This window comes from Alexandromys fortis, unplaced genomic scaffold, assembly GCF_014885135.2.
Source record: "Alexandromys fortis isolate MF-2015 unplaced genomic scaffold, M_Fortis_MF-2015_v1.1 scaffold_131, whole genome shotgun sequence".
In the NCBI taxonomy this organism is placed as follows: Eukaryota; Metazoa; Chordata; class Mammalia; order Rodentia; family Cricetidae; genus Alexandromys; species Alexandromys fortis.
The window spans coordinates 2,968,747-2,990,305 of record NW_026068023.1 but is presented as its reverse complement, the minus strand read 5'-3'; the positions used below and the strand labels follow the sequence as shown (position 1 = coordinate 2,990,305).

Sequence of the window (21,559 nt, the reverse complement as noted above, 5' to 3'; positions counted from 1 at the left end):
CAGAAGAAGCCAGCTAGCTCAGTACAGCCTCAGTGAATCAAAAAGTTCCTGTTTTCTAGTGTGTGTGTGTGTGTGTGAGAGAGAGAGAGAGAGAGAGTGAGAGAGAGAGAGAGAGAGAGAGAGAGAGAGAGAGAGAGAGAATACTTCAAAGCTTACTTACATTGACTAGAGATATAAACCCCTATTTAATGTTTTTCAAAACAAAAATTCTTTATAGCCACATGGATACTGTATCACTCTAAATTCTGCTCATATGAATTTATTACTTAAGCAGAATTAAATAGTCCACAATTTTAAAGCTAAATAATAAAATCAGCCCGGAAGATGAATGAGCAGCTTCTGGGTGTCTTGTTTTATCTCTGGAACACAGAAACATATGGGATTGAATAATTGTTTATTGCCTTTGGGGTTCATGAAAAAATGGCTAAATCTAACTCTATGCAGAGATTTGAAGTGTTGGCGTGGGGCATTGTAACTGGTCAGAAAGCCATGAGGAATTTCTACAACTTCCTGATCTCCAGTTAACCAACTATTAACAGAAATATCTGACCTACAAACCACAATAAAAACAGAGATCAAACTGTTTGGGATAAGAGCAGGATAAATGGAGATTTAAGTCTGCTTTTCCTCCCCCATCTGTAGTCAGAACCAGATGTTAAGATTGAGGTTAAGGAGACTTCCTCTTTTAAAACTGAGAAACGACCCCCATTTCCCCCCTTCTAATGCTCATTTTCAGTGACAAAAGTTTATGCAAACATATGATTTCCAATGAGAAGCTGTAGTTTGAGGTGACTACTTCCATGCTCTGTGTGTGTGTGTGTGTGTGTGTGTGTGTGTGTGTGTGTGTGTGTGGCGAGGTGCAGGGGAGGTGGCATCTCACCACAAAGGCTGCAAATTCTCAAAGGCTACCGTGCTTGTGCCTTAGGCCATTATAGTCAGTGATGGATGTCACATTGTGATCAATCTACAAATATGTATGGAATAAATCAGAGTAGTGACAAGTTCCTCCCTGCCTACAGGTACTAACTCTTTTGCTTTTTGCTTCTTCTACATACAGATAAAGACCAACCGCTGCTCTAACCTTGAATCAAGGCATTACCAGATGACTTGCTTAGGCCAAAGAGCCCAGAGAGCAATTTCAACAGAAGTAGAGATTGCAGAAGTGCTCTATAGTGACAAGTCTCCTTTGCTGCCAGGAAGCCCTTTGCAATCATGTGAACATACTAAGGCATACTTATTGAGGGAAGAGACACATGGAGAGAAGCTCCTGCATCCTTCTGAAGCTCCAGACACAGAGTGAGGCCACTCAGCGCCATCCCCCACAGCTAAGCACCAGAGACCACAGAAACCACTTCATCAGTGTGGAGTCAGGAAAACAAAGTACTCTTGTAAGCAACTAGATTCCCTGCACAGTTAGAGCAAACTGTCCAATGGAAAGAAATGGCCGTAAAGGCTCCAAGTAGAGTATCTAGCATATATGACTATATCTCTACCATCTTGTTCTTTATTTTAGGATTTCAGAAAACAAAAACCATATAATGATCCTCCTCTCATGCAAGTGAGCATCAGAAATCACAGAGGTCTCCAGAAAATCTCCTTCGTGTTGTGTTTATGACTCAGTAACTTTTGGGTGGGACTGAGAGTACGCTTGTCTGGCAAGTTCCTTGGAATTGTCTTCAGCTCTGATGGTCTACAGTGCACACTCTACACTCTGCAGACTACTGCCCTAAGTGCACACTCTAGGGACTGCATTCAGTAAACACTTCTTCGTCACGGCATTGTCAAAGGGGACGGTAAGCCTCTGTCTGTGAAAGATAACAAGGCTAACATGTAAGGGACGTTACAGGCGGTGTGAGTGATATCGGGCAAAACTATAATGAGAGCTGTTGAGTACCTGTGTGTTTGGTAAGTACTCAGTTATGGACAGAAAAGATGAAATGCACTGTGTGCCCTTCTTTTCACTTAATACCCAAAACATATCTGTTTCTAGATATAGGGGGCTATTAGTCCTCACTACTTTCTCAATCCTTTCCCCTTTCATAACTCTGAAAACTCTCATTACTAAAATGCCAGTCTAGTTTCTACCTTGCAATTACATTAGCAATACGAGCTCGGTCTTGCGCTGAAGCAGTAACCCTGATCATGGGAATATAGAATTCGCCCCAAAGAACGACTCACGTTATAACATGAACACTATAGTTCTACTATGAAATTACTAATATGTCTACCTGGCCTAACATAATCTCAGTTGCTGTATTCCTTTGCTTGATTTTCTTCCGGACAATGTGGGCATGTTGAGAACACACGAATATTTCTAAATCTGCCTCCTAATTTCCTGCATTTCATATCTAAGGTTAAGACTATGCTTTTTTTTTACTGTGAACTTTCATGTTTCATTTCCTGTGTTAAAATAGATAAAAATAACACTTCTCATGTTCCTGGACTAAGCCAAGAAGTACCACAACTTCGTGCATCCATCAGAAACAGCAAAGCACATACTTTTTATTTTCGAAAATTTAAGTGTCCTTACACAAAAAAAAAAAAAAAAAAAAAAAAACAAAAAAAACTTAAGAAGCAGTCTAAAGATTAGAGTCTGTTTTATGTGGGTCTGGGGCATATCACTTAATCTCTTTGATTGGGCCTCAGATTCCTTATCTGGTACAAAGAACATAGTAACAATAGTTTTTAATCCTACTGGCATGACAGAATCACCAATAAATTTTACACAACTTCAGACATGAGCAAAATCCTGCACTACATAAGTAAAAGTCTCTATAGAATGGGCTCACGTATCAAGGTTGCGTAAACTTCCCAGGGAATCCCAACATGGAACCAAGGTTGGAGACCACTGAAGAGGCCTCCAGGTATCCTGATACTCAGGGACCTCAAGGTGGATGGTACAAAGGTATCCCCTGAGGGGCTGAGAAATGCTTAGTGGTAAGAAGAAACTAGTCTAGTATCTGGTGGTCAGAACCTCAGGAGGTTAAGAGCACTTGTTGCTCTAGCAAAGGACACAAGTTTGGTTCCCAGAGCTAGCATGGCTAGTCACAACCTTCTGTCACTCCCATTCCAGGGGACCAGATGCCCTCCTTTGGCCTACAGCAGCACCAGGCACACAGGGGATGCACAAACACACACGTAGAGAAAACATACGTATAAATTAATTTGAAAATAACAAAAAATCCTGGAGGAGCCTTCAAACACATTTCTTAACTATTTAACTGATAAATACCCCATAAACACACACAACCACTTTTGTAAATATTCATGACTTGGGCTGGTTAAAAGACAGACTTCAGAGAAGATTAGCCCTTTCTTTGAGGCAGCACTATTGGCTTATTAATAAACCTTTAGAGCACTTGAGAAAACAGTATAAAAGGAAGCAGCAACTATCATAAACAGATAAATGGTCTATAATTTTAATAGCTGGAAAACACAGGCATGGGACACTAAAACAACAGTTAATCGCCACGATAAGGACCACACTTACGAAAGTGGTGGAAGATAGAAATCTTAACGAGAAAAGCGTATCATTTTTTTTAATATTTCAATGTATTACGGACTAGTTTAAATATGTCCAGCTACTTAAAATATAAAGAATTCAAAGGTTAAGATGAGTAAGTGTCTAACAAATGGCTAGTCAAATTAGTCAGTGAGCGTTTTAAGTATGCACTGAGCATTAAGACAGGCCTGAAAGGTTGCCACTTCCATTTTAGGAAGAACTCGGCAGTGCTTGGCCACACCACTGCATTCAGTTGAGATGGCTGGCCTCTGTGTGGTACAGAGACCAGCTGGGGGGGGGGGGTCTCACAAAATGCTGCTCTTCCCACTGCCCACCTTAACACTCCACAGCTAAGCTGTCAGCAGTTTTGTCAAAAGCACCCTCACTCTGACCTATCAAGTCACAAACAACGGCAGAATGGCACTGGTAAAACTTGGGGGCTGCAGAATTACGGGCTAGAGATAGCAGATACTCAATCACATGCCTCAGAAATAGTGCCATGTCCAGAACTCCACCCGCAAAAACAGCCACCTGAAACCCGAAATAGGTAAGGTTCTCCAAGATCCAAGGAAGCTGGAGAAAAAGGAGGAAGGTGCTTTGTGTGTCTGTGTGAAACGGTGATGATTTCAGAAAGAAATAAAGAACAAACCATTAAAAGTAGCTGAACTACTTTAATATTTTTATTTACTATTTCTGTGATTATTCTTATTATTAATTTTTTAGATAACAACTGCAGTTTCTCCTTCCTCCTCTGCACCCAGTCCCTCTCCCAGCTCCCCTCTGCTCCTCCACCCCCATCCACTCCTCCTTGGTTTCCATTCAGAACCGAGCAGGTCTCCTCATGGATACCAACCAAACACGGCATATCAAGTTCCAGGAAGACTAGGCACCTCCCCTCATCCTAAAAGCTGACAAGGCAACCCAGAATGAGAAACAGGATTCAAAACCTGGCAAAAGAGTCAGACAGTTTTTTTTAATTTATTTATTTCTTTATTAATTAATTAAAGATTTCTGTCTCTTCCCCACCGCCGCCTCCCCTTTTCCTCCCCCTCCCCCAATCAAGTCCCCCTCCCTCGTCAGCCCAAAGAGCAATCAGGGTTCCCTGCCCTGTGGGAAGTCCAAGGACCACCCACCTCCATCCAGGTCTAGTAAGGTGAGCATCCAAACTGCCTAGGCGCCCACAAAACCAATAGGTGCAGTAGGATCAAAAACCCATTGCCATTATTCTTGGGGTCTCAGTAGTCCTCATTGTCCGCTATGTTCAGTGAGACCGGTTTTAACCCAGGCTTTTTCAGACCCAGGCCAGCTGGCCTTGGTGAGTTCCCGAAAGGACATCCCCATTGTCTCAGTGTGTGGGTGCCCCCCTCGCGGTTCTGAGTTCCTTGCTCGTGCTCTCTCTCCTGGTGCTCCTGATTTGGACCTTGAGATTTCAGTCCGGTGCTCCAATGTGGGTCTCTGTCTCTGTCTCCTTTCATCGCCAGTCAGACAGTTTTTTAATGATCTTTGAAAGTCTCATGAGTAGTCACTAATGTGACATGAGTCTGAAATAGTCAGGGACACTGGCACACCCACTTAAGACCACAACACACCTGAGGTGAGTTATCTTCATTGGCAGGCCCCAGTCTCTGCACTCCGAAAGGTGTCTCTTCCCACTCCTGTTCATACCCAGTCCAAACAGTCCACTCTTTGCTTCTTGATTTCAAAAATTCCTCCTTGACCTTAGGCTAAATTACTCATGCCTATATTTCTGGTAGAAAAATCCCCATAGTCTCTACCAGTCTCTTAAATTGTCTGAATCAAAAGGGGTTAAGGACTGGCCTCTTCTACTGGGCAACCCACTGAAATGTCAATCAAAGCTGCAAGAGCGCCAAGTGCCAAATCAAAGGCCCAGACATGAATGCTAAATTCAAAAGGGACTCACAGCCAAGACCAAACTATGATTAAAAAAAATTAAAAGCTAAAGACATTATTAACAAAAGTCAATCGTGTGCCTCTGTTTGGGAAGGACAGAAGATGCAAAACTGTTCGTCTAGGTATCCCAGGATGTAACCACATGGAAGCAACTCTGACATTTACCACTGCAGCCTAGAAACACACCATGCAGTAATGTGGAAAATTAAGTTTGCAAGAACACTAAAAATGGAGTTAATCCTGTCTCTGTACAGACACGCATACACATGGGTTTTGATATGGTGTCACTTCACCATTGAATTTGCACCGTTTTATTTGAGGATGGGTGACTCCTTGACTGAGGCAGGTAACACGGAAAACTGCTGTGTTGAAGGAAATTCAATTAGAGAAATCAGTAAAGTCTTCACAGCAGCCAGTGCTAACACGCACTACATTATAAATAGCTCTCATGAATAGTCATTTTATGTACAAATTTCGGTTGCCAAAAGATATTCACTGAGCAAGCAATTCCAGGTAATTTACTAGTTGTGATTATTGTAATGTGTAATTTTTAGCTGTGATAATTACCCATGAGATTTAAAACACACAATCTTCAGAATAATTACGGAACCTCTATTTATTTCTTTAGGCTTGCTGTCTGAGAAGAGAGGCTGTGGATTTATGGGGCCTGGAGCTTCTTTCTCACCCCACTATTGATCTGTCTCCCTATGGTACTTTGTACGTCTCCGTTTCTCCCCTATAACTTCTATCTATCAAATACACAGCTCCTCTCTCAGTGCCAAGGGCATCAAAAAGGCACCCAGAGTTCATTATCCTGAAGTAGATCACCTTGGTGCTTAGTAAGAAGCCCATCGCTAAGCAGGCCCATCTTCCTTACTCTGCAGTGGAGGTGGGGCACAAGAGGGCTGTGGTTCCCTGATGTCTCTGCTTCCTACAGTTCTTTGAAGTGATGGTTTTATTTATCTGTTCTATCATTCTAATTTGGGTCAATGGGGTTGGATATAACATTAGTGGAAACTCAAGATAATCTGGAGGTTGCTTAAAATGACAGTGAACAGAACTGAATGCATACACTTTTAAATCAGCAGAACAAACCTGTATTTGTGACGTTACACACATGGAAGGAACTACAAGTCTTTCAAACGCAATGTGTTTTTAAAAAGTTTGCACTTATCTTAAAATGTACTTCAGCTTACTAATACTTAAAACAAGAAAAAGTTAATAGAACTAGTAAGACATTCTATTTCATGAGGAGATTTTAGGATAATGTTACCAGTAAGTTTCCTCTTTTTGCCCAAAAGCCTGCATGCTTTAAGCTGCAACTTAATCCCATGAAATTGGCAGCACTCTGACTGCATTAAACTACCCAGCGGCAACATTTTACATGTATATTAGATGACTTTTAAAAATGTCTTCCTATGTATAAACTGTGGAAACAATTACGAGAGACTCAGCACTTCCAGTGTGGTTAGTACAAATACAAACCAGATTTTAAGGCCGTATGACTAAAAGAACCTAAAATATTTCATCAATAATTCTTTATTCTGAGTTGGCAAAATGGTTCAGTGGGTAGAGGAACCTGCCAACAAACATGAAAACTTAAGTTCAAGCAACAGGAATATCACAGTGGAAGGAGAGAACCAACTTCCACAAGTTGTTTTGAGACCTCCATATGTGCTGTGCTAACACAAACACACACACACGCACACACACAAGCATACAAACAACAGATAACACAACAAAATACAGAACTAATTATTCTTTCAATAAAATATGTATTTAGACATTTTATGAAAAATGAAGCATTTAATAAAAGTTTGTTCTAACAAAGCTGCTAGGTGACCTAAAATGTTATGTGTACATTATAGCTTTATGGGAGAGGACGCTCTCTTGAGCTTCCACTTCTGTTGTAGCTCCTGCTTTGTTTCTTCTTTCTCTCTTAATCGCCTATTGATGGTCCCTTGAATCCATCAAACAGTCTCCTTTATATCTTTTGCTGCACAGAGTGGACATTCCATCTCTAGTGTACTCACAAATCATTAAGCTAAAAAACATATGCTCTTCCTCTTCACTGCATCTGCTCCTCATCCTCACTGCACCTGCTCCTCATCCTCACTGCACATGCTCCTCATCCCCACTGCACCTGCTCCTCATCCTCACTGCACATGCTCCTCATCCCCACTGCACATGCTCCTCATCCCCACTGCACCTGCTCCTCATCCTCACTGCACATGTTCCTCATCTCCCCTGCACCTGCTCCTCATCCTCACTGCACATGTTCCTCATCCCCACTGCACCTGCTCCTCATCCTCACTGCACATGTTCCTCATCCCCACTGCACCTGCTCCTCATCCTCACTGCGCATGCTCCTCATCCCCACTGCACCTGCTCCTCATCCTCACTGCACATGTTCCTCATCTCCTCTGCATCTGAGCCTTATCTTCACTGCACATGTTCCTCATCTTCACTGTATCTGCTCCCCCTCTTCACTGCACCTGCTCTCCATCTTCACTGCACCTGCTCTCCATCCTCACTGCACCTGCTCCTCATCCTCACTGCATCTGTCCCTCATCCGCACTGCATCTGCTCCTCATCTGCCAATAGCAACCTACCTAGACCACAAAAAAAAAAAGGCCATCTACGTTCAGCCCTCTGTGTGCAATCTATTATCTCTAATATAATTTCTTTTTTCGAGACAGGGTTTCTCTGTGGTTTTGGAGCCTGTCCTGGAACTAGCTCTTGTAGACCAGGCTGGCCTTGAACTCACAGAGATCCACCTACCTCCGCTTCCCAAGTGCTGGGATTAAAGGCTTGCGCCACCACTGCCTGGCTACACCTAATACAATCTCTAAATTCTGCCAGGACCATCTTCTAAAACACAGGTCAAAGCACATCATTTATTACCTGAAGCAAGTGTCAATAATGCCCTGAGTTTTACAAGTCCATGTTTCTGAGTACAACACTTAATTTCACCAAACTGAAAGTCATAGCCATACTTTCCCTGATGTCTCTCTTCAAGACATCTGATCCAAGTGGCACCATTACTAAGGCATTCACAGCATTCCTAATAGGAGATATTAGAAACCATATGTTTATAGGCACTGTTGCTTCCTAATGCCAACAATCTTGGCTCATGGTACTATCCAAAGAGCACTCATATCGTAAGGACACCTCAGTCTCAGAAGTTGTAACTAAGCAAACTTGCCCTGGGAGATACCAAAAGTTTTGCCAGTATTGAATCATTACAATTTTTTAAATTATATTCAAAGGACTGTTATGGGCAAATGATTTTTCAAGGGAACAAGTGAAACAGTGAGACGGGGGAAAGAGGAGACAAATGATTCTTTAAGACAGGCAATAAGCTATGCAAACCACAGCATTCCCAGACAGCAAGCTCTTGAGAAGATAAATTGCTGGTAAATAAAGAACAAACCAAATGAAACTTGTTCTGGGTTTAAAACCTCAGAATTTTGAAGTTTTTTAATTTTTAATTTAATGCGACATTACATGTGGCATATATTGAATTAAAGAATGGACTTATGGGGCTGGAGAGGTGGTTCAGTGGTTAAGAACACTCACTGGCTGTTCTTCCAGAGAACCTGGGTTCAGTTTCCAGCAGCCATATGAAAGCTCAGAACTTTCTGGAACTCTGGTTCCAGGGAATCTGACACATTCGCACAGACATACAAGAAAGCAAAACACCAATACAGTAAATTAAGAAAAGAAAAAGAGTGGGCTCTTATACTCATGCAGGTCAACACACCATCTCTGCAAAGGTCCTAACAAGCTCACCTAGGGCTGGGAGCTATCGTTCAGTGTAGAGGGCTGACCTAGCAAAAAGCAAAACCAAACAGATAAATACAAAACTACCATATTCTGCATACAAATGAAAGTCAGGACAAGAAAGCAAGCCCTTGGTGAAAATTTATATTTTCAAGTCTTCATCCATCACCACTTTCAAACAAAAGTATGATTATTACTCCATAGGTTTAATGAACGATTCTCTAAGAGTTCTCAAAAGAGACAGCTGTGGTAACTGAGAGATGCTTATCTCATATCAGGAAACGGATATTCTTCTTAAAGGTCAGAGCGAGAATGGGGCTTGGCCCTATCTAAGCTGCTCCAACTCAAATACATTAGAGTTGCCACAAACCACACAAACAGTTCCTTTAATTTTTAACTGAAAATTAACATGAGGAAAAGCCAAGAAAGGGATATAAGAAAACGTGGACCTCATGCAAAATGCTGGCCAATAACATGGAACCAATCCTTTGTAAACCAAGTTGTTTTCATGGGCTCAGAAGTTCAAGTGAGGCTGAGCTCTTAAAAGATGTTCCTTGTTAGTGTTGAACAAGCATTGTCAGAGATTCACTGCAGAGTTGTGTATTTAGAAAAACATATGGAAAAGTTATTTCATCACAGACAATGTCATTTTCGGTGTTTTCTCATGGTTCATTTATACACACTTATTCTCAGGATCTGAAAAATTATACAAGTTTGTTCATTAAAGAACATATTCACTGAAATTTGCTTTGGGTTAAAATAATTTAGAGAGTTATAAATACTTTCCACTGATATAAATTTTGGTCTAGTGACACAAATTTAAGGTCAATTTTGTTTTTTCTCCCTTTTTTAATTTTAATTTCTTTTTTCTTGATAATTTTTATTACTTTATAAATAATACCATTCAAAATTTCTACTTCCTCCCCTCCGGTTCCTCCCTCCCCCTCCAGTCCTAAGAGAGGGCAGGGTACCCTGCCCTGTGGGAAGTCCAAGGCTCTCCCCACTTCATCCAGGCTTAGGAAGGTGAGCATCCAGATAGAATAGGATCCCCAAAAGCCAGTACATGCAGTAGATACAAATCCCAGTGCCATTATCATTGGCTTCTCAGTCTGCCTCAATTGTGAGCCACATTCAGAGAGTCCAGTTTGATCCCATGCTCCTTCAGTCCCAATCCAGCTGGCTTTGGTGAGCTCCCATTAGTTCAGGCACAGTGTCTCAGTGGGTGGACCGTCAATTTTGTTATATGTATATTTCTACATTTGATTACGGTATTGTGTTCATGCAACTCACTTAAAAATGTAATGTATAATTAAAAATACAGGTTACTAGATAATCAACTATAATAGTCAAGCTTATAGCCATGTTAGTTAGGTTTTCTGATGTACAGAGATATATTTCAGATGTATAGTTATTCTTCAAATCTTTCAAAGACTAACAAAATATGGCATGTTTAAGAACTTAGGACTTTTCATGATAATGAGACACATATGCTTCTGGCAGCACCAATCTACTTCAAGAGGATGATGGGCATCAAAGAGTCTCCTTAAAATTGTTCTTGCCTGCACTGCTTGATAGTGTGCTGTGTGACTGGACATGCAGGAGCCACAGAAAAATGACTGACTGCTAAAGCTGCCTTAAAAAGGTGAGACAGTTCTTCAGGATTCCTGCTTCATAAAAGAGTCTGCAAGACATTCTGTAGGACACAGAAGAAAGAGACTGACAAACTGCCAATATAGGTGGTCTTTGAAATTTCCTGCTTTGTGGAAAAGTTTGACAGAAAGTATGGGCCTGTAGGCTGAAGATGGATGCTCCAATGTTACAGAAGAACTTTGAGTGACTGTCCAGGAAGTGAGATGTCTCTGTCAATTCTAGAGTTTTGGAAGTTGCTCATAGTATACTTCCTGTTTACTTAGGTAATATTATATCCTTCGGGAGTCTTTGATAGAGTTAAAATATAGTTATAGTTTTCCTTAGTTATAATAAAAGATAAAGCATATATAAGTATTGTAACTATAATACTTGCTTGATACCTGTTTTTTTTTTGTTATATGTAATTTTACTATGTTAAAGTTAAAACCTTCCTTTTTATTTAGACAGAAAAGGTGAGGTTATGTGAAATTCCCCTCTATATGCTGAGAATATTTTTTACTGCCATTGGTTAATAAAGAAGCCGCTTTCGGCCAATGGCTTAACAGAATATAGCCAGGCTGAAAAAGATATAGAGAGAGTGTAGGCAAAGTCAGAGAAACGCCATGTAGCTGCCAGAGGAGACAGACACACGACAGTAAACCAGAAGCCTTATCATAAAAATATAAAATAATAAAAATAGGTTAATTTAAGATGTAAGGGCTAGCTAGAAAGACGCTTAAGCTATTGGCCAAAAAGTATTGCAAACAATATAGTTTCTGTGTGGTTATTTCAGGTCTGGGCAGCTGATGAACGAGCAGCTTCCACCTGCAGAGAGGTATTTTATTCTCACTTGTCTGTAACATTACAGACCTGTTTAAAGAAAATTTAAAAACTTTAAAAATAGGACGTTTCTCTTGTGGATTTGTACAAACATTGTCTAGCATCTCTGCTCTGACAGCCAGTGGCCCTCTGGGAAGGTGTGGCACTGCTCTCAGAACCACCACCTCGGCAAACAGCCCTTTGCTGCCATTTGCAGAACCAAGAAAAGCTGGCCTGGATGTGGGATCTCCACACAGCTCAACCAGTACTCACCATTACACCAGCACTGGGCAGTAAATGCATGCCCTCTCTGTATACTTAGAACACACACACCCCTCCCCCAAGGAAGCTGCTTAGAGAATTTCCCTGAAGGCCACTGCTGGTCCTATGCCTATTTAGTCAGCTAAACTGTTTAAACTTAGAGATTAGCAGCCTCCTTCACCAGGACCTTCGAAAATTCCATGTGAAAATACTTCCACATAAGTGTTTTTTTTAAAAAAAAAATGAAGATAATTTGCCAGCAGCCACACAGACAAATGCTTCCAGCTCTAGCACTTGGGAGACTGAAACAGGGATGATGTGAATTCAAGACCAATGTGAGGTCTGGAGAAAAGGCTGGGCAGATAAAAGCACATATTGCTCTTACACGGGGCCCAATGTGACGGTTACCAACACCCAAGTCAGGCAGCCACATGCAACATGCAAGCCTGAAACTCCATCTCTCAGGTATCAGACGCTGTCTTCTGAACTCCACAGGTACCTGCACTCACACACGCACATACTCACAGACACACTCTCATACACATAAATAAAAATAAACTGAAATAAAAGCCCAGCTGGAACTACATAGTTTTCAGGTAAAAGGAGGTTACACACACACATACACAAATGAACACAAACACTTAAGGAGTTAATAAAACATGACCAAGCCAAAATACTTATTTTGCTATCTTCCTCCAAATCTTACATTATAATTAATATTTTACAGTTACCTGCATGAGTATTAAGTTTTTCAGCCTTCTTTTGAAAGGCACACTTTCTAAGTATCCATTCACCAAGATCCATGAGGATAAAGCTTACAAATTTCTATTCCCCTTGCTACAAAAGCTTCGTGCACCATTATCTGTCACTTGTTGCCATGAAAATACAAAAGGAAGCACCAGGAAGACAGATTCAGTCACTCAGTGAGCAATCCAGGACTGAGCAGTTACACAGTTACATGTCACATGCAATGCTCGGCAGCACTGATATAACCGTGACACACACAAACAGGTACCTGGATAAGCAAATGAACAGGGAGATAGAAACAGGAAATGCTCACATATGCTCCCAAAAAATGTCTCTAAAAACCTTTCCTTCCACTATACTCCCCTTTACTTTAATAAAATCAGAAGCAGTAGACCCAGCATTTGAATTCTATATTAGGATATCATTAATGTAGCCCAAATAAGTGATGCAAATGGAATATGGGTATTTAAGCCTGTCAACAGTTGCCTGCGTTCTCTGGACGCCTGAGGTAAGAAAGTCAGCATGAGAACTTACTGCCACACAGCAGGATGTCGCTCACTGCTGCAGTTACTCGTGAGTCTTCCAAGAGCACTTAAGACTTTTCTATCTTTTAAGCATGTATACCTTTGGTTAAGAATATCAAGTAAGCCTAATACAATGACAACACAGCCTGTAGCCTTAGCATCCAGCACTCAGGTGGGTGAGACAGGAGGTAATCAGAAGTTTCAAGCTAGACTGAGCTATTCAGGAAGACCCTGTGAGTAAGTCAATGAGTCCTCATCACATGTGCGGTTCATCTTTAACCCCTGGGTGTGTGGTAAAACGTCTGCTCCCTGCTCACTCCTGTTTACAGTTGTTACAGCCATAAACTTTAAAGACAGGGAGATAGGAATGTGGACACATCCGAGGACACACTACCAGACATTGTTTTTTAACTGTTTTCCTTTCCAGATCCTGGTTGGGCAACTTCTTTATCAACCCGATAAGGCAACCCAATGGGCAAAGGTCTCAAATCCACAGTTGAAAGGCAAGCAGCAAAGCAGTAAAGGAGCGCAGGCGCCCATGTTATTTTTAATGTCTGAAGTGAAGAGATTCTAACACAAATGAAGATGTTTCTCTCAGAAGCCAAGAGCCTGCACTTGGTAATAACAAGAATAAACAACGCAGCAAAGCAGCCAGGCCCAACTTGTGACCTCAGCCCATCGGCAGGCATCCCAGAAGAAGCAGCTTTAAAACTGTGACTGACTTGAAGAACTATAACCTAATGTCCCATCAAGTCCAAAAGGCAAACTCCCTGAAGAGGTTTTCTGCTCATGTAAGGAGACTGCCAAGTAGGTTAAATGGTTCGCCTCTGTACTCACGACAGCTGCTAATCAATTGGCCTGAAATAGAGCCAACTCAAAGCGACTGCTGCTGGAGAAAGTGTTCTCTCGTTTTGTTCAGTGCAATCAACTGAATTTCTTACAGTTACTACAGAACGTTCTATTACTGAAAGGAGCTTTCTTGGCCTAAAACCTTATTTTCTCCCTTGTGGAAAAAAATGCAAATAGATAGCTAAAATACCTGGAACGATTCCTGCAGGGAATAGACTTATTTAAGGCAGTTAGGTTTTATTGTAGGTGCCTAAGAATCACATGTGAAGAGACATTCTCTAACTCACCAGCTAAACTAGGTTCAGAAGACATGAGCCAATCAGAAGGCTAACATCACTTGAGCCACAGAGGGAAAATCCCCAGTGCCCAGGACACTTACTTCTGAACCCCACAGTGACATCAGAAGAATGCACACAGTGAGCAGAAATGTGTCTACAAGGGAATGTGACCTAGTCCACAACCGAAGACAGGATTTATCCAAAGGATAAAGCATTTCCTTTGGAACACAGGAAGTTGGAGGTCTCTTGTTCCTTTTTGTTTTTTGAAAACACAATCCCACAAGAAAAGAAAGAAAGAGATTTTAATTTCTTTGCACTTTCTGTTGGGTGCAGGAGGTGTGTTTGACTATTCATCAACTGTAGTAAGATAAGTTCTTCACAGTCTGTTTAAAACCCTACACAATTCACTAAGTATACATATTTCACAACTTAGCTGCTTCAGAAGCCACATGTTTCAAACCCATTAGCTCTCCACGTTTAGAACCACTCTTTGTTAGCAAAGTAATCGGACACCAGAAGAAAAGCATTAGCAGATACGTATGTGATTAAAAACGTTCCTTTCTTACTGTAATCCAAGTGATTAAAAGTCAATTTCAGGAAACCTTAATTAGGCTTTTCCTTGAATAGTACAGGAGTCCCGCTGAGCAACACCAAAAGTGGGCCTTTCATTGCAATTTTTGACACAGATCCAAGCTGATAAAACTCAAATTTCTGAGCCAATATAAACAGAGCTGGCTCGGAGACATAGTTAGCAATTTTCAATATAGGAGGAAATGAAGAACAGCAAAATGCCTGCTTTAGGGGACAGGAGAGCATCACGGGGCACACAGGGACAGGCAGCACTGACTGACTAAAGGACCAGAGAAACTGGCCTGAGATGCACAGAGAGCCAAAAGGACCAGAGTCAGGAAGAACCAACAGGCTAGGTTTGCAAGGGCTCTTCTCCTTCGTTCTTCCCAGCTCACAGTACTCTTATGTAAGGTAACTGTTAAACCATTCCTTGATGACAGCATTAAAAAGAATCAAGATCTTAATGAAAGAGTCCTAATTACTTATTTCAATTTGATTATCACCTAAATAGCCAGTTTGACAATTTCTTTTTCTACAAAAAAATAATCATTTTTAATGTCTCAGAGCTATTAATGAAATGAGATGACAAAATGCATTTTAAAGGATGACGTGAAGAATAAAAGCATATATATTAAATCAAAAACAATATTCCAAAGACGGTTAAGGGTAACCTTTTGGAACAATATTCTCAGATAGGCAACTAAGTAAATACAAAAAGGAAATCAATGGCCAGTCATTTTCCCCAGAACAAAGAATCAGGACAAAGTCATTAAGAAAACATCAAGAGAATATCTACCTCACCTCATAGCGACAAACGCAAACAAAACATAAGGAAGTCAAATTAAGCAGATCAAACACAACCTCCAGTGTGGGTCTCAGAAGGGTTATCTCAATCCTGCCTGTTTCAGAAAGTACTTTAAAGGGTGATAATTCCAGATATGGGGAGAAAGAAAGCTCACTTTACAGACAAATGTTACTGAATAACCTAAGTTATCACTGTGCACAAAGTGAGAGGCACCTGGATCACAACTCATTACATTTACAGCAGAATTTTTAAACACAGGTATCTTGAAAAAAACATTAAAAGCCATTTCTTTTTCTCGTAAATATTCACATTCCTCTTTACTATAAAATGAGTTCCCATTAAAATTGCAAATTAGTTTTAGCTGTCAATCATTCCTTAGTGAAGCTGGAGAGAAATTAATCTCTCAAGGTTTATAAAGTTATGCCCCACAGGGGAGGAAAGCAAAACTGCATTTATAATTTAAGAGAGAAATGTTAGAAACTGTGATTTTGAGGAGAAAGGTTCACCTTTGGGGCTAAGTGAGCTGCAGTGCGGGTGGGATCCATGCCGAAACATCATGGGTGGGCTGACCAGGGAGCACTAGGCAGAGAGCACTCCGGATGGAATAACAGCTCCGCGATGCCCGGCATTCGTAACCCCACTACTGCTTCACACTAACCAGTCCCATTTCTGGGAGCTGCTCTTCATTCACGTCAGCAAGAGTTTCGATGGAGCAAACTGACCAGCCTGCTACTCCCCTACAAATCTTCTGAGACAATCCTGGGGCATCATTGGTAAGATGGGAAAGATGACGGGAGGGGGAACTACATCTGAAATTTGTCTCCAAGTGAAATTCAACTAAACACTTTCACTACGGGGCTCTTAGGTTAACTGCTATTACTGTTACTCATTTTAATGAAGAGAGGGAACCATCAATTGGACTTTAAGACAAAAGACTTGCACATTATGATCTGAGAAATCAAAGTAACCCCAAATCTAAATAAATTTGGAACAAAATTAAAATTATCCCAGCCAAAGCTTTTATGTACCTTATGTTTCTATGAACATCAAAGATAATGAGAAAACCGCAACAAAATGAAAACAAAAACTTACAAACTAGAATCCAGATATGGGGATCTATAAGTGTAGCTAAACTGGCTGATCAGCTTTCCCAAGCAAGTTGCTTCCATTTAGTTCTATACAAATGTCACATTTAACTACTTAAATAGGTAAATAGGTCTAGCTTATATTATAGCAGCAAACCCTTTGATGCTTCAACTTGTAACATTTTGATCAGGGGAGTATCTTCTACCGTAGAACGTACTAGAGAAAAACAGAAAGTATGTAAAAAAAAAATGTTTGCAAGTGATCAAAGGATTTGATGGAAGCATAAAAGACGGCAGCTGGCAGCTGGGGGGACTGTTCAGAAGTGGCACCTGTCCATTTAGACTCTTCCGTTCCTGTTGTTACCTAAAAATTAAACAGGGTCTCCGGAGTACACCAATCACCAATTTGACTAAAGGCTGATCTAACATCAGCAGTGCTGTCCAGTGATTCTTCATAAACACACCTCCTGCGCTCAGACCACTGCTGGGCAGTGATTCTTCAAGTCCCAATCAAAGTAGGAAACCCCCTGTCTAAGACGTGGAAGCCATCTAGATCTGGTTCAAAATCAATTTTCTGCTCTGAACCACTACCACCAGCTTGTATCTTCTGCTCAATGCCTTACAAAATTCTTCCTCAATTTCCCGTTCTCAACCTATAAATATCCTGTCTCTGAAAATGAGCCTAAATACTACCAATTCAACTCTCTGTGATCAGGCCAGTCTAATATAAGGAATCTTTCCCCATTCTGGAATTTTCTTTATCTGTGTTTCTTCTTCTCAGACAGGGTCTTATGTAGCTCAGGTTAGCCTGAAACTCACTGTATATAGAAAGACAGCCTTGAACTCGAAAGTAGAGTTCCTCCTGCGTCTGCTTCCTGCGCTCAGCGATCACAGACACACTCCCTAGGGATGGCTTCTTCTCTGGTAGCGCTTCTAGCATACTTGTAGAAATTATCCTGCTCATTTGTGCATACACTACTTTCCTAATCTAATAACTCTTTCAATAGCACATAAGCATCAAATATAGAAACAAGCCCTTATATACCTGGTGCTGCACACATCTTTACTGAAGAGCTTATACCATATTTATCTGGCTGAGAATTTAACACTTAGTAGAATAATTGCATGCCATGTACAAAGCTCTGAGTTCAAATCCAAAGTGCACATGGTGGCATACGCCAGAAAGCCCAGCATTTTGGAGGTGGAGAAAGGTGGGTCAGGAAGCGAAGGTCATCACTGGCTACAGAGTGCCTGAGGTTAGTGCAGGCTCTGTAGTGCCCTGGACTGTTTTAAAAAAGAAATTGTACTAGCAAGATGTGAGATAAATAGAAATCAAAGCACCTATTCTAGTCATAGGCAGGAACCCCGCGGGAAGACAGCCTATCAGTGGCTTTATTGTAGAACGGAGTATTAATGGTAACTTAGATTCAGTGAAATTTACAAAGGCTGAATTGTGACATCTGCCTTAAAATGGATTTCCACTCTGTAACACCATAACATTAGTAAGAATAAGTTAACTGACCTCACTAATTTAAAAACAAAAGTAAGTAAATGACTTGTCCCAAAGTCATTGGGAACAAATTATCAGGTTTCTCCTCTTTTCCTTCTAGAACTGTGGTTCTCGACCCTCCTAATACTGCAGTCCTTTAATACAGTTCCTCCAGTTGTATGACTCCCCACCATAAAACTATTTCATTGCTACTTCATAACTGTAATTTTGCTACTCTTATGACTCGCAATATGAATATCTGATATGCAGTTATTCTTTTGTGAGACCTTTGAAAGGGCCATTCAGCCCCCATGAGGTCATGATCAGACACTGATTGCAGCATCTCCTGAATCTAATGAAAGGCCCACGGTATCTTAATAAAGATGCTCAATGTAAATGCAGCTTCTTGAATCAAGGATGCTTAAATTGCAAAGACACACCAAGACAAATATTTAAAAGCAAAAAACTATGATTTTGAGCTGGGGAAGTGACTCTGCATTAAGAGTACCAGCTGTCCCTATAGGAGACCCAGATTCAGTTCTCAGCACCCACATAGTGAACGAAAACATCCCACGATCCAGTTCCAGGAGACCTGACACCATCTTCTAGCTGTACTTGTACCACACACTCACAGAGGATGCACAGACATATATTCAGGCACGCACACATGCACATAAAATGAGACTAACAAAATCTTTATAAAGATTATGGTTGGTTTAAATCATTTGATTATATGTACAACTACTGTATAATTCTGAGCATAAGAGAAATTGTAAGAATTCTTTAACAAATAAAATCAAATATGAAAAGCCTACAAGGTTTAGAAAATCTGATTACGAAAGTTAGTTTTATTTAAAGAGTGTTTAAAAGTATATAGATACTTAAACTCATCCTATAATTTCAAAATCTTTAGCAGGATAGAAAATATATATAGAAAAATAGAGTGTAGAGGTTTTTTTCTTTAGAGAGCCAAGGTCATTTCTCTTGTGTTCTTCAACTGTTTTGCTGTTTATGTGTGTGTGTACATATGTACATATATATGTATTGCATATGTATATTGCAATATATTATTGCATACATGTGTGAAAATGAATAGGTCAATAAGCAAAACTATTGATAAGGAAAATGTTTCAACTCTGTTACCTCTGAGCTGATTTGACAATTTTTTAATTTACAGAGCAGAAATCCTTCCATTTTATCAGCACTCAGGCTGAGCACTGTGTTTCTATTGGGGTAAAATGTTAGGTGTAACTTGGCGAGGTTTAGATTTCTGTAGCAACTAAATACAGTCAAACTTAACTAATTCTTTCAGTTAGGGCTGAATCTTCTTAGACCCTTACAAAAGGATGGAAAACTCAAACATCACCTCTGACATTCCCCCAGCTTCGACTAAAAATAGATGGCGGGCTGAGCCCTGCAGAAACAGCTGTTTCTGGCTGTGACTGGTGCCTCTGACAAAAAACATCCAGAAAGCGGAGGCCACTAAAAAGACAGCGTCCTGGCCTGATGCCATCTCCTCCTCTCAGGCCACCCAGTCATACAGCTTAAGGGGACAGCAGACATGCTCCCCAAAGGCAACCGCAGGATTCTGCTTCTTTCTAGCTGGTAGTCCTATCTACAGCCACCATGGTTCAGCACACGTTTCTCAGACACCAGCTGTGTATATAACACTCTGAGAGAAATCTGAGTAAAAAGCCATCAGTTTAATGAACACGTGGGAAACTTCACATTACCCTATCAGCTAAATTTACTTTCAGATCAATCAGATGATTCCAAGTCTGCTGGTCAGCAGAGTGGTCTCCTCCTTCTGCCAGCAAGGACGGGCCATGCTCCTGAGAATGCTCAGGTGGGTTCTTTGACTACTGGGTTACAACTAACCTCTTTGCAACAAGCCACAACTGATATCTTATTCTGGGCTCCAATTGGCCAGGGTCCTCAGGACTCTATTATCCAGAAATTCTCCTCTAGCCAGAGTACAAAAAAGTGCAAGGCTCCTTGGAGCTGCGATTAACTGAAATCTAAACTGCAGTGTTCCTACATGCCACCCTCCCTCCGTCTTACCTCCTTTTGATTCTGAAGTGCTGGCTCTGGCTCTGGATCCAGAAATCTGCCCCTGAACCTTTACCATCATTACTCTGTATCTGGTGTCACAACCTCTCTCAAACCTCTCCTCTCTCCAACTCTTCTCCTCCCTACCTGTCCTCTTGAGACGCTGGCCATGAACACAATCACAGCCTGAAGCCCATGAAGAGTGTGTTCTCTCTGTGCCCCAGCATCCCTTAATTTCAAATGTATAGACTGTCAATGACCTTGACTTCCTGTGAAGCCCTTCATGCTCTCTCAGGATCAATATGGGAAGATCAAGAAGGGCTGGCTGCCCAGTCTTCACTCTCTGGAAAGCAACTGTGTGTAGAGGAGACCTTGGAGGATGTGATATCTGCGGAGACTCGTGCCAGGGACAGCACATCAAATGCCAAGCACCGCTTTTGCTCATGCATGAGAAAAAGGTAATCTGTCATCCAAGCAAGCTCACAAATATGTACTAGAACCCGATCAAATGTCACACATTTGTGTCGCCTAAGAGGATTAAACACCACAAACATATCCTTGGCTTGGGAAAACTGTGGCATTGCCAGCTTGGCTTTTGAATTCTGCCCTCGCCTCTCGGTCTCTTTCTTTCTTTCTTTCTTTTTTTTTTTTTTGTGACTTTCCCTAGTGTCCTCCATGCAGTCTATGCCAATTCACAGGTGTTCTGTTGTAAAGAGATTTTAAAATAGGACGGTGAGCTCAACTGTGCAACCCTGGGTGGGATGGGAGGAAGTTGACAGCTCACATGCAGCGACCAGGATGGCACAGAAAGAGCAGGGGCCACCCTGCAGCTTTCCTTTGCAGTGCAGCCTCACTTTCCAACTGATAATCAGACCCCAAAGTCCTCACTTCTTACAAAAGTGGTAGGCAAAGCAGAACCACCCACAGCACCCTCCACTTGCTCTAAAGCACTCTGCTTCCTAGAGCATACCACCAAGTGCAATCAGAGCAGTTTTGAGCATGGTGATTTCACTGTGATGGGCTTTCTCCTCCTCCAATATCAACAAAGGAGCTCAAATTTGAGCAAATAAACGGGAATAAATCTGAGAGCGAGTGCTAGCAAGCCTAGACTGGAGTTCAGTGCCCACAGCCTGCATGGTAGAATGTCAGATTTAATGTCCTCTGACCTCCACATGCCCACGGATATGCATCCACAAACGTGTGCACATGCATCCACAAACATGTGCACATGGATCCAAAAATGTGTGCACATGCATCC

At 41.2% G+C, this 21,559-nt stretch overlaps 1 protein-coding gene across 3 annotated transcripts in view; it reads right to left on the bottom strand.

The window, feature by feature from the left end:
- The window catches only part of Cblb (Cbl proto-oncogene B), a 178,388-nt gene that overhangs the window by 111,910 nt on the left and 44,919 nt on the right, over positions 1 to 21,559 (bottom strand). The gene's annotated exons all lie outside the window — the stretch shown is intronic.